Raw genomic sequence first — 12134 nt, forward strand, 5'->3', positions numbered from 1 at the left:
CACAGAGGTGCATCTATATTTGAACAAAGTATATTTTGAGGATTGCTTACTGGTAAGTAGGCTGTCAAAAATGGGTGCAATACCGGTGCTTGACACTGACCGGCGCTAGCGATCTAAATTCTGACAGGAGAAATGTATTTCTGAAGCTAAACTGTACCCTGAGTTAGCTGAGACTTCAAAAGGCTGGCTATCCACGGGAAGCCTTCACACCTAGTCTTCCCAGCAACAGCACAGGAAATCACATGGTCATGTTAACCAGATGCAGAGTGGCACCCTGGTCTGCTGACCTCAGTCAAGACAATAGACTCTTTCAATTGAATAGAATATGCTGATTTTGGTGTGCCTGAGCAACAACTGCTCTGGGAGAAATAAGACATGTGACCATTCTGACTCACCAAGGTTCTGGGGGCGAGGACAAACCAATGGGCGTACTGCAGTGGAAGCAAATGTATGTTTTATTAAATTGCTTATAAAATATTGTATCAAGCCGACAGAAATGTACAATTTGGGGATTCTTAATGTGAAAAATGCACCCACAATTTGAGACTAAGCTGGACGTTATGGGATGTTCTGAGGCCGAGCCCCATAACTATTAATATTGTGGGTGCAGTGTTTATGCTAGAAACCTAAGAACTTCCAGTAATATACTCAGAGAGGCCGTGTACCTCCGTGTAAGATTTGATGCAAAATTAATATTGCGAAACCCACCAAAAGCGCAAAATGTTGTCATTTCTGAACCCAAGCTCGTAGAAACATGTGACTTGAACCGAACTGTACCTTAAGCAATCTGTCATGCAATTTAGGTAATATTAACAAGTGGGGTATATTGTAAATATTTGTTTTATGAAAAAGAAGATATGCTGTATGGACACAAAGGGGAGTGTCCTTTCCTTGAGCCATAAAGATGATACCTGATGACTCATTCTGACTCACAACTCCGTTCTCCAGTCAGGGCACAGAAAATCTTCTAACCTATCAGCATCCTCAGAGGGTTGGGCATAGAAAGTCAGCCTTCCCACCCACTTTCAAAAGATATAAAAAGAACCACTGAGACCCAGATAGGGAAATTAATTTTCCATTCTTCAATCGTTTTCTGCGCAGCACTTTGCCGGATGACTTCAAACCCAGATAGATCCAGAAACCAGCCTCTAGAACCCAGCTCTAGAACCTTAAGCAGGGGCCTAACCCAAAATCTGAACTCTTTTCAGAGGCCCCAGAATCTAGCAACCTAACTCAACTATTCAACAGCCGGGTGAGCTGTTTGATTCTGGATAGAACCCTGTGCCAGAACCATATCCAGACCCAGAAAGCAGAGCTGTATCCAGAACCAGAAAGCAGAGCTGTATCCAGACCCAGACCAGACCACCATGCAGTGCCGATAGCAGACCCAGACCAGACCACTGTGAGCAGAACCAGTGCCAGAGACCGTCCGGTGGCGACAGAACCGCAGCCCATACCTGACCAGATCCGTGACGAGGTCGCATTCCTTCCATAACTAGGAGTGAGTATCCAGTCTAAGAACTGTACAGAACCAATCTCTTACTCTAAAGTGATCCTATCCCATCCAATTCAACCTGTCCAGAACTGCATAGAATTTTGTGTCCATCCTGTGATTTCAAAGCTGTAAAAGTGTCATCTGTCATTCTGAAATCTTGACTTCATTTCTGAAAATCTACCTCTATAAAAACGTCTGTATCTTTTGAACCGCACGTCCTAGAAGCAACATTTAACTGTCTTTTTAAAGCTAAGAACCTAAGCTATCCAACATCCTAGAAGCAACATTTAACTGCCATTTTAAAGCTAAGAACCTAAGCTTTCCAACAAACCCAATACAACATTCCAACTCCTTATAGTTTTTCCATAATCGCGCTTTACGCACTCAGAAAAAAGTGCAGCGAATTGAAATTTGGCTCAATTTCACCACTTGTAAAAATAGCCGCTTCTTGCTTTCCACTGCTGAAATTCGTTTTCAACCTGATAATCACTCCTGAATCATTGCTAGTGTTGACCTGAACTAATTCAAAGTAGCTATCACCTACCCTGAATCTCCTATAGGGAATTAAAATCATTTTTAGCATATTTTTCACTTCATTGCAATCACATTTAAAAGTATTTGGCCTGTGTTTTAAAATCATCCCTGTTTCTCTAAGCTTGCTGGGGGGAACGGGAACTGAACTGCTTTTGATTGTATTCCTGAAAACCTGTGTGCTCTCATTTCCATCTCTTCATATTGCATAGGGGGGAGTTGTAAAGACCGGTGGGGGGGTCTGTACTTCTGCTCTCTATATGGTAGAGGAGAGGCACAGAGGACCCCAGCCAAGATTCTCTAATACGGTAGCTATGGGCGAGCAATCAAGGCCTAGCTTCTCAGGAGGTGATGCAGGCTGGTTCTTAAGTACAGTGTATCCCCAAGCCCCCACAAAGGAATGTCCACACACTGTATTACTGAAAACACAGTCTTTATATAATTAATATTCAAGGGTTATGTACACTTATCACAATAACGCACTTTGTGCTCAGGAAAATCAGCAATGGTAAATATCTACAATTCTAAAGTGGTACCACTAATATTAGACCTCATTAAAGTGCATTCACAATACTGTTAAAATGGCACACAGATCAATAAGAAGGAAACCAGCAATAGAGAGAGGAGAGATAACAGATGGTTGAAACAATAGGCAGAAGACTGGCCCTTGCTACTGGACACAGTTCTGTGTGGAGATCCCCCCACCTGGGCAACCTGTAAAATAAAGGGATATAACACAAGCCCAGTCCATATATTGTTCAATAGTCTTATTCTCTCCTACAATGTTTTTACCCCCCCAATGTACCTGGTGGAGTCGAGTTCTTCGAAGAGGCGTCGACAGATCCTTCTTGAATGACCCCCTTTAAAGCAGGAGTCACGGATCGTCGAGAGGCGTCGAGAAGCGTCGAGGAACTCGGTGTTCGGTGTCGGGGAATCGACGGCCCTTCTTGAATGCCTCCCCTTTCAAGCGGGAGACACGGGGCGTCGAACGTCCGACAACAAACAAGGTAGAACGGCGTCGATGAGGCGGCAGGCTTCGATCCGAGCGGTGCTCGTCGGCGTCGAGACGTCGGCGTCCTGCGAGGAAGAGGCGTGCGGGGCACCTCGGCGACACTAGTTCTGGACCGCAAAGATTGTGAATGACGGTGGCCCAGCAAGGGCGTCGAGTCGCTCGAGTCTTTGGGGTCGTGAGGTGGCGGGAAACCCACCGGCGGATTCTCCTCGGCGCGTTGGTCGTCCTCGACTTTCTCCGGCAGGACAAAAGCGGTCGACGGTGCGGACGAGGGAGTCCTTCGAGTCAAATGTTCTTAGGCAAGGAGCGGACGGCTCCGGTCGTCGGCGGCACGGCGTCAAGTGGTTCCCACGGCTGGGCAACACAACTTCGACGGGCCTCCAGCGGTTGCACAGACCTGCGAACCCTGGTCGATGGCAATGGACTTCGACAGCGTCGATGTCCGGGTGCTTTACTTCGATCTCCTCGGCGGTCCCGTCTCGGGTCGGCAGCCTTTCGAGGGTCTGACTTCCAGGGCGCTTCGGCGAAGATTCAGCGGTGCTCGATGGTCCCTCGGAGCACGGGAAGAGGGCGCCTAGCCAGGTCCTCTCTCGGGTCAGTCCTCGACGATTTCGACAACCTTCAGTTTCTGTCGAAGCAAATGCCACAGCAAGTCTTCTTCTTCCAGCTGGACGTCGAGGATCAGCAAATCCAGTTACTCTTGAGTGGAGACTCAGCTTCTGAATGCTTCTGAACAATTTCCAGTGGTGAGAGGTCCCCAGATATACTATTCTGTCTCTCATCCACACTGCTGGCACACACACAGCAGCCAATCACACAGAAGGGCATTCATGCAGTCAGTCAGCCAATCAGGCACACAGTGCATTCAGGCCACACTCCTCCCTTTCAGACACTCACAACAAGGAATGTGGATTGGGACAAGTACCCAGCCATTCAACACTACACACTGCATTCAGGCCAGTTTCGGGCAGGGCTGTCTCAGTCTTTGTCTCACATGCCAGAAACCAGACAACCACAACAAGAAGTGTATATTGGTCACACACTCCATTCACCCAGGTCCCACCCACAGGAGGTACCCACAACATACAGTCAAAGGGAAGGCTCCAGTCAGTCTAGCTGGGCCTTCACAACAACACCATATATGGAACTTCCACCCAACATCCAGTCAGGGGGAAGGGACAGAGTCAGGGCTTCCCAGGACTTTGGGAAAAACAAGACAACAAGCAATAGAAAGCAAGAGGCCACAGGGGCCATCTTGTTTTCCATCAGGAATCAACTGATCCCAATGGCAGGGCCTGGGTATCCCAAAATGGAGGACACCCAGAGCACCTGTCCAATTCAGCATGGAGCTGCCACCAGCCCATACCCTGCTCTGTGGGCCACCCACAGGTGCCCAAAAACATACACCAGGGGCACAGGGTTGTACCCCTACCCAGGGGTGCCATAAGGGTATCCCATGAGTCTGTTCACCAAACCAAAAGAGAGAGCTGCACTGCCAGGAGTCCCAAATGGACTCTTGGGCAGAAAACATAACAGAACACACGATAAAAGGCAGAAAAGGACAAGGATTCAGAGGCCCTGTCCCTCTGATGCATTTCCAGCATCACAGGAGTGAGTTGTCACAAGGGAAAAAGTGATCATATTATCTCTTCTTGAATCCATATCGAGTTTTATTTCTGTACCTGCATACTTTCCATCTTGCATTTCTTTGAACCGTAAAAGTATTCTCTGCTCCTTTATCCTTCCTATTCCTACTCCTTTCTGATTAAAGAGTTGTCGCTATTGAAATATTACCCAATACTGATCACTGTTCATATTCATAAGTGTGCTATCAAATATTAATTTATTCATAAAAATGTGATATATATATATTGTAAATGTTTCCAATAAATCCTTTAATTTGCAAAAACAAACCTACTTCTTGGCTCAGTGAGGTCAGGGGGATTCAAAGAGAGGGGAGTTATATAAGGGTTTATCATCCAGATTTAAGAACTTGACATAAAAATATATGAATAAGGGCTTCCATTGGGCATCCCAGACTAGCCATTGACTTAGTTGGAGTGCTTGATTGAAGTCACTTACATATGCTCAAAGGTTCATGAAAATTTTGAACACAGTTTGAACGCTGGAAAAAATTAAGGTAGGGTCTCTTGGGTCCAGTGAATGATTCCAAGGGTTAGAGTACAAGTCATTCTAACTAACAAAAGTGTCCCCATTTTTCGAAAAGCTTGTGTGAGCAAGCAAAGGCAAAGTCAAATCATTGTAAAAGTTTTAGAAAGGTTAGCAAAACTTTTAAAGGGAGGTAGGAAACATTGTAACTCACCCCCCATACTCCAATTCTTCACAGGACTTGGCAGGTCAATGGTAGAAGGTCCAAGGTTGCTTTTCCCATCATTAACCTCAGTCCTTGATTCAAAGGGGTTGCAGGTTCGAGCAGATCTCCGGTCGGTGTGTTTGGCAGGTGTAGGGGCTCTTGGTGGCCTACTTAAGCAAAGAACAATGCAAGACCCCTCTCAGGACTGGACTCGTATGGTGGTCATCGCAGCACGGCGACTCAAAGGGACTCACTTGTCACGATCGGACTTTCCCTCCTATCCCGGGTCCCCTTGATGCTAGGACTCCGAAATGTCACTGAGGTAAGTCTTGTAGGACAACCAGGCCTCAACATGGAATGGTGATGTCGGCAACGCAGTAGCCCAAACTCAGACCTGGTCAGCCAAAGGGCAGTCCCGGGGCACTTCTGAAGGCTCTTCTTTGCAGGGCACCGAGCAGACATAAGGAATGGATTTTCCCTCCACTCCACTCACTGCCTGTTCGATTACTCCCACCAACACCCTGTTAAATCGCTTGACCACTCCATTAGACTGAGGCCTACACAAGGACGTGAACTTCCATTTAAAACCCTTCTTCCTGACATACTCTGCTATCTCTACACTTTTAAATTGGGTTCCATTATCACTCCACATTTCCACAGGGAAACCCTCTCTCCTGAACACTTGTTCCAGACACTTGATTATCTCACCACTAGAAATATGTTTTACCCACTTCACCTCCGGCCACCTCAAAAAAAGTCTACCAAACAATCAAAAACCTATGCTCCTTCCCAAATATTTCTTACGGACATAGAAGAATGTCAATGGCCACCCATGACCATGCCCCCTCAGGCAAATGCATCAACAATAATTCCTGTCAGTGAGTCGTCAAAGCCTTATCACAGTTGCAACACGTACCACACCCCTAATCACCCTCAACACCATCACATCCATTGCTGACCACCAATACCTCTCCCTCAACTTCCTCTTGGTGCATGTTGTGTCAGAATGCCCTTAATGCGCTTTGTTGATAACATTCTCCCTAAAACACAAGGGTACCACCAAAATCCCTCCGCTCAACAACACCTCATATTCCAAAGTCAACTGTTCCCAAATTTCCCAGTAGGCCTTCAATTCATTCAAAAACTCTTTTTTGTATGGCCAACCATGTTTCGTCCACAGCATTACCCTACCAAGCATAGGATCCTCGGCCAAACCTCCTTCCATTCCTCTTTCTTAATCACCACATATTCATCTGCAAAAACCTCCTCAAGGAATGCCACCTTAAGTCCCTCTTCCTCCTGCACAACCTCCAAATTCTCTGTTCCTTCCAAAGGCTCCCTTGAAAGAAAATCAGCTACCCTGTTACTAACACCAGGTACATACTCTACCTTAAAATCATATTCCTGGAATCTCAGGCACCCAAACACCAAATTCAGCATTTTCATGGGAGCGGGCCTGGGGGCATGGGACTCGGCGGTCAAGAGAGGAAACATAACCACAATCCCATCCCCATTCACCCTGCTATTCAGGAATCCGGACTATTCCCCAGGAATGAACCCAATGCATACTCAGCATGGAAGCAGGCTGGCTTCACCAAGATTAATGATATGTTCGAAGGCCAAGCTGTAAGGACATTCAAAAAATATGCTTGCGACTTCGGCATATCATCAAAAGAGAAATTTCAACACATGGAACTAGCACACTGGCTATCAACTCCATTGTATAGGGAAGCAGGGACGAGACAACTGACAACATTTGAGACATTCCTAACAACGGACTCAGGCTCCAGTAAACTGATTTCAAATTTGTATACCCTCCTGAATGAACAAGGAGAGGGTGTATGCTGGTCTTACATGAAGAGGTGGGAGCAAACATTAGGGAGAACAATACCAAGATCCCAGTGGCATGAAGTTTGGCGTGAGATGCTGAAATTGACACGATCAATCCAATCGAGGGAAATGTGGCAACAATATTTTCTGCAATGGCATCTAACACCGGCGAAATTGCAGACGTTCTATCCAAACACCGAAGGAACATGCTGGCGAGGCTTTCAGCAACAAGGAGATTGGAAACATGTCTGGTGGGGGTGCCCGGGTCTCTCGGACTTCTGGATGGACATTAAAATGCAAATGGGCGAAATGGTTCAAGGAGCAGAAGAACTAGAAGAAAGTGTGTGGCTAGCGGGCCTGTGGGACCCGATGCGACGAACACACACCAGGCACCTACAGAAAGGGATAATGGCTCTTATCATTGCCACATGATTGACAATAGCCCAATGTTGGACACAGAGGGACCCCCCCGACACAGTTACAATTGCTCCAGAAGGTTTGGAACTTCCTTTCATTAGAATGGATGGCCTGCAAAATACAGGGCTCCCGAGAAGAATTCCAGGCGAACTGGGGAGACATACTGCAATACCTTCAAAGTGACTACATGTTGCAACGGTGTCCACACAAGATCCGCATCCTGAACATTCTCTGAACCAACAAAATCAAATTACTTATAAAAGAAAATCCTATTCCTATACTCTAAAGCACAATCTGGAGATCCTAGGCGTGGCCCTCATTATTCCTTTGACTGAAAGCACCTCCACTAATGGCTTATGATCCGTTCTCACCAAAAACCTCTTGCCCCACACATAGTTCCGGAAATGTTTGATTCCCCCTCACACATGCGAGTAACTCCCTCTCTATCACTGTTTGGGATCCTCCTTCTTCGCATTACCCTTTTTACTTCTTTTCATAACAACATTCACCTAGCACTGTTCTTTTCCCAAATCACATTTGCCCGCCTATGACCTGTCACTCTTCTCCTTCTCAATTATAGCACAGTAACACAACCAGGAGAGCTCCACCTTTCTGACAATCGCAATAGCTTCTTCAAGGTTGGGATTCCCACACATCCATAGGCGTTCTTGGATAACAGTGTGGATAATGATTTGTGCTTTATCAACTCATTAGTGCCCATCCTTGCCATGAACTCACATGAAACTACACATACTCCTCTACCAATTCATGCGCCTGATGCTTCGAGTGTAGAAGTTAAAGTGATTTATCGCTATATTGGACTTGGATGCAAAAAATATGTCTAACTGCAGAAGGGATTTTTGATGTTCATCCATATCACTCCCTCCTTGGGCATCAGTCACAAGCGGCACATCTCTATACTTCTTCTGGCCCACCTGTCTTAGAGAATGTAACAAAATGTTCTTCTTGACCGGAGTCATCCCTTCATATTTAGTGGCACCTAAGTAATTCATCCTACATTCTTTCCACTCATTCCAGGGTATGTAAGGCGTACCAGGACTTGGCAGGTGGTTTATGGAGGATGGACAGTCACCAACAGCTCCCAAGCACTGAGTAGAGTCTTCAGGCAATCCCCTCTGAGGCCTTCTTGACAAACTCCCTTCAGTGTCAGTGGCGCCCACCCAGAGCCTTCAGCTAGTGCAGGTTGACCAACCAGAAGCAAGAAAATGGAGAAAAAAGAAATCGGAAACCACTGAAACAAAGATCAATCCGGAGCATTGATGATCTCCGTTCAATGTTTATTTCAGGTTGCCACTACAACCAAAATGTCCTCCTCACACTTCCTGATGCTCACGGGTACTTTCCTCTAGCCTGAAAGCGCTCAAACTGCTTGTTCTAGCCACGAACCACTCATGGACAATACCATCGTCATGCAATGTTTACAGCAGGTTGCGACGGTAACCAAGATAGCCATCCCACGTTTCCCGATGCTCACGGGTCCTTTTCTCTAAACCACAAGTGCTCCGGCAGTTTCTTTCTCTCTCCCAAGCCACTCTGAAGAAACTGGGAACATATAGACCTCTCCCCTCTCAGCCGCTGTCACCACTGCTGCACGTCGACACATGTCTGCTCTCAGGGCACTCCTCATTGTGTCCGCCACAGGGTATTAGCACCTGCCAACACTAGTGCTCGTTCCGCAGGCCCTCAACTGCACAACAGGCCCACTGGAACCATCCACTATCCTTGTCGCCAAATTGAAGCAGTCATGGCACACTTGGATGAAGGTAAAAGGTACGTTTTAATGTAAAACCCTGCAGCACAGCCTCCATGAACAAAACACAACGTCCCTCTCCACCAACTGACAACCCCTACCTACATTCCACATTCCATGATGATGACCACCCAACATTCCAATTGAAAGTCTAGCAGCTACTACACTCTGTTTGTAACGTAGTGTTTTAATTAAGACCCAGACCAGCAATTCACGGCAGGGGCCGAGATTATTGACAACTGTCTTTAATCACTGGCATAACAGGGGCCCCCGCAGCCCCTGCGGTGTGGGGGGCCCCGCTAGCACATGTCCTCGGAAGGGGCCCCACTTAGGAAAAAAAAAATATATATTTTTGCAAAATCTTTTTTTTAAATTTCTTTTGAAATCACTCTGCCTTCATAAAGAAAATAATGTATTTATGAAGGCAGAGTGACTACAAAAGAAAGTGTAGTTATCCCACCCCATGACATGGAAGACCCCAGGCTGGAGGCCTCCATGTCATAGGGTGGGGGAGCCCTATGACTTCAAAAAGAAATAGTTTATTTTTGATGTCACTGTGCCTTCATAAAGACATTATTTCCATTATGGTTTGGTCCTTAACGGAACTAATTTCTTTATGAAGTCAGAGTGATTTAAAAAAAAAACATTTCTTTTTGCAGTAATAGGGTTCCCTTCAACCCCCTGACGTGTGTGAGTGTATTGTGAAAGAGTGTACACTTAAAGGTGTCGGTGGCTGCCTGTGGGAGTGTATGGTGAATGGTTGCACACAAATGTATGGGTGACTGGGTGTGTGTGTGTTTGTGTGCGTGTACAGTGAAAGGGTGCACACTTAAATGTATGGGTGGCTGCCTGGGTGTGCCTGCATGGTGAAAGGGTGCACACTTAAATGTATAGGTGGCTGCCTGTGTGAGTTTATGGTGGAAAGGTGTACACTTAAATGTTTGGATATGATATGATATGGCATTTATAACGTGCCTATACACAAGTGTTTCAAGGCGCGACTAGTTGTGTCTGTATGGTGAAAGAGTGCATACTTAAATTAATAGGTGGCTGCCTGGGTGTGTGTACTGTTTGGTGAAAGGGTGCACACTTAAATGTATGGATGGCTGCCTGGATGTGCCTGTATGGTAAAAGAGTGCACACTTAAATGTATGGATGACTGGATGTGCATGTATATGGTGAATGGTGCGTGTGCTTGTGTTCAGGGGAGCAAGAAAACCTACATTTCAGGGGGCTGTTCCTTCAAATGTTGGGAGAGTCGCTAACTTCACGGGTGGTGGGGAGGGGCAAACTTATTTGTGTGGGGCATCCAACTTCTTTTCTCATTTTAAAGAGACTGTTCTAGCGCAGCTTCAATTTTACAAGCAGTTAACTCTCTCCTTTAAGTGTGAAAGCACCCACTTATGAACTGCTGTGAGGATGAACGGTCTCCTGTTCCCTTTCTACCCTTCCATTCACTTCCCTGGCATGAAAGTACTAAACCCAAATCATAATTTAAATTGCTTTAAAAATGTGGCATTTGAATGCAGGTACTAACAGTGAAATGCTTTACGTTAGTAATTGCTGGGGCCTTGTTAACAGCGAAACCCAGGTGCCGTTTTACACCTGTGTCCTGTTCTGTCCGGCAACTGCCCTGAAGGTCATCCAGGTTGAGTCAACATAGCCCAATATTTCTGGGGGTGAGAGCTGCAACCCAGCCAACTCACTATTGTTAAGCCCCTACTTGTGTTTAATGCCTTAATTACTTATTGGTAATCGTCATTACTCCTAGCCCTATTCGTCCTTGTCCCAGTACTTGTGTATGAGGGAGTACTTGTGTATGAGGCACTATGCCTCATACACAAGTACTGGGATGAGGTAGAGGTACATAGAGGTAATGCCTGACTTAGCTACCTGTATCTTCATTACTCCTAATCCCACTCTTCCTCATCCCCGTACTTACCTATGAGGCAAGGAGCCTCAAACGTAAGCTCTGGGACAATGAAGAGGGACATGAAGGTAATTCTGGGCCAAGGAGCTCGTTTTGGAGGTTGGGGTAGTGCATGGGAGGGAGAGGGGATGTGTGGGGGGTGAGATTGTTCGATAAATCATAATAGTTGTCCATGTCCAGGCTAAGCTGGCATGATATATGTTATTAGTGGCTAGAGAGGCATTTTGGTGCATCCTCAGTTTGGTATGAATTTTTTTTTAACTGCGCATTTCTGATAAAACAGTCCTGCTAAGTGTAATTACCTGGCTAGACTGGCATTTGGGGGCTGCCAGACCAGTCATTTCTTACTGCGGCATTGTATATTTTTTTTGGGCATCTGTGATAAAATTATATGATATAAGTCAATTATAACACGTCTGTACACAAGTGTTTCTAGACGCAACAAGCAAGGGAGGAAAGATAGAGGGAGGAGAAGACAAATGATCTTACTAGGCCTTGTGTTATTCAGATCGTGCAAATGCAAAAATGACAAATGCAAGGGGAAGGGGAGGGGAATGTGCAAGGAAGAAAGGAGGGGAAAACAGGGCAGTAATGCTCTGAGTAATTGTAGCCAGGGCAGTGCGACTCTGGCTATTGCAAGAAGAACACGGGACTGTAGGGTTACAGCCCATAAGTGCATGCAGGCAGTGGAGGGTGACTGATGAAGAAAGAGCCTGGACTCAGTAAGACTCTGAGGGTAGCCAAGCAACCAGTCGGTACAGCAGACAGGTAGGTCAGGTATGTCAGCAGGGGAGGGAGAGAGAGAGCGAAAGCAGCAGAGAAGAGGAATGTTTT

This window comes from Ambystoma mexicanum, chromosome 5p (assembly GCF_040938575.1).
Source record: "Ambystoma mexicanum isolate Mex_15411 chromosome 5p, UKY_AmexF1_1, whole genome shotgun sequence".
NCBI classification, from domain to species: Eukaryota; Metazoa; Chordata; class Amphibia; order Caudata; family Ambystomatidae; genus Ambystoma; species Ambystoma mexicanum.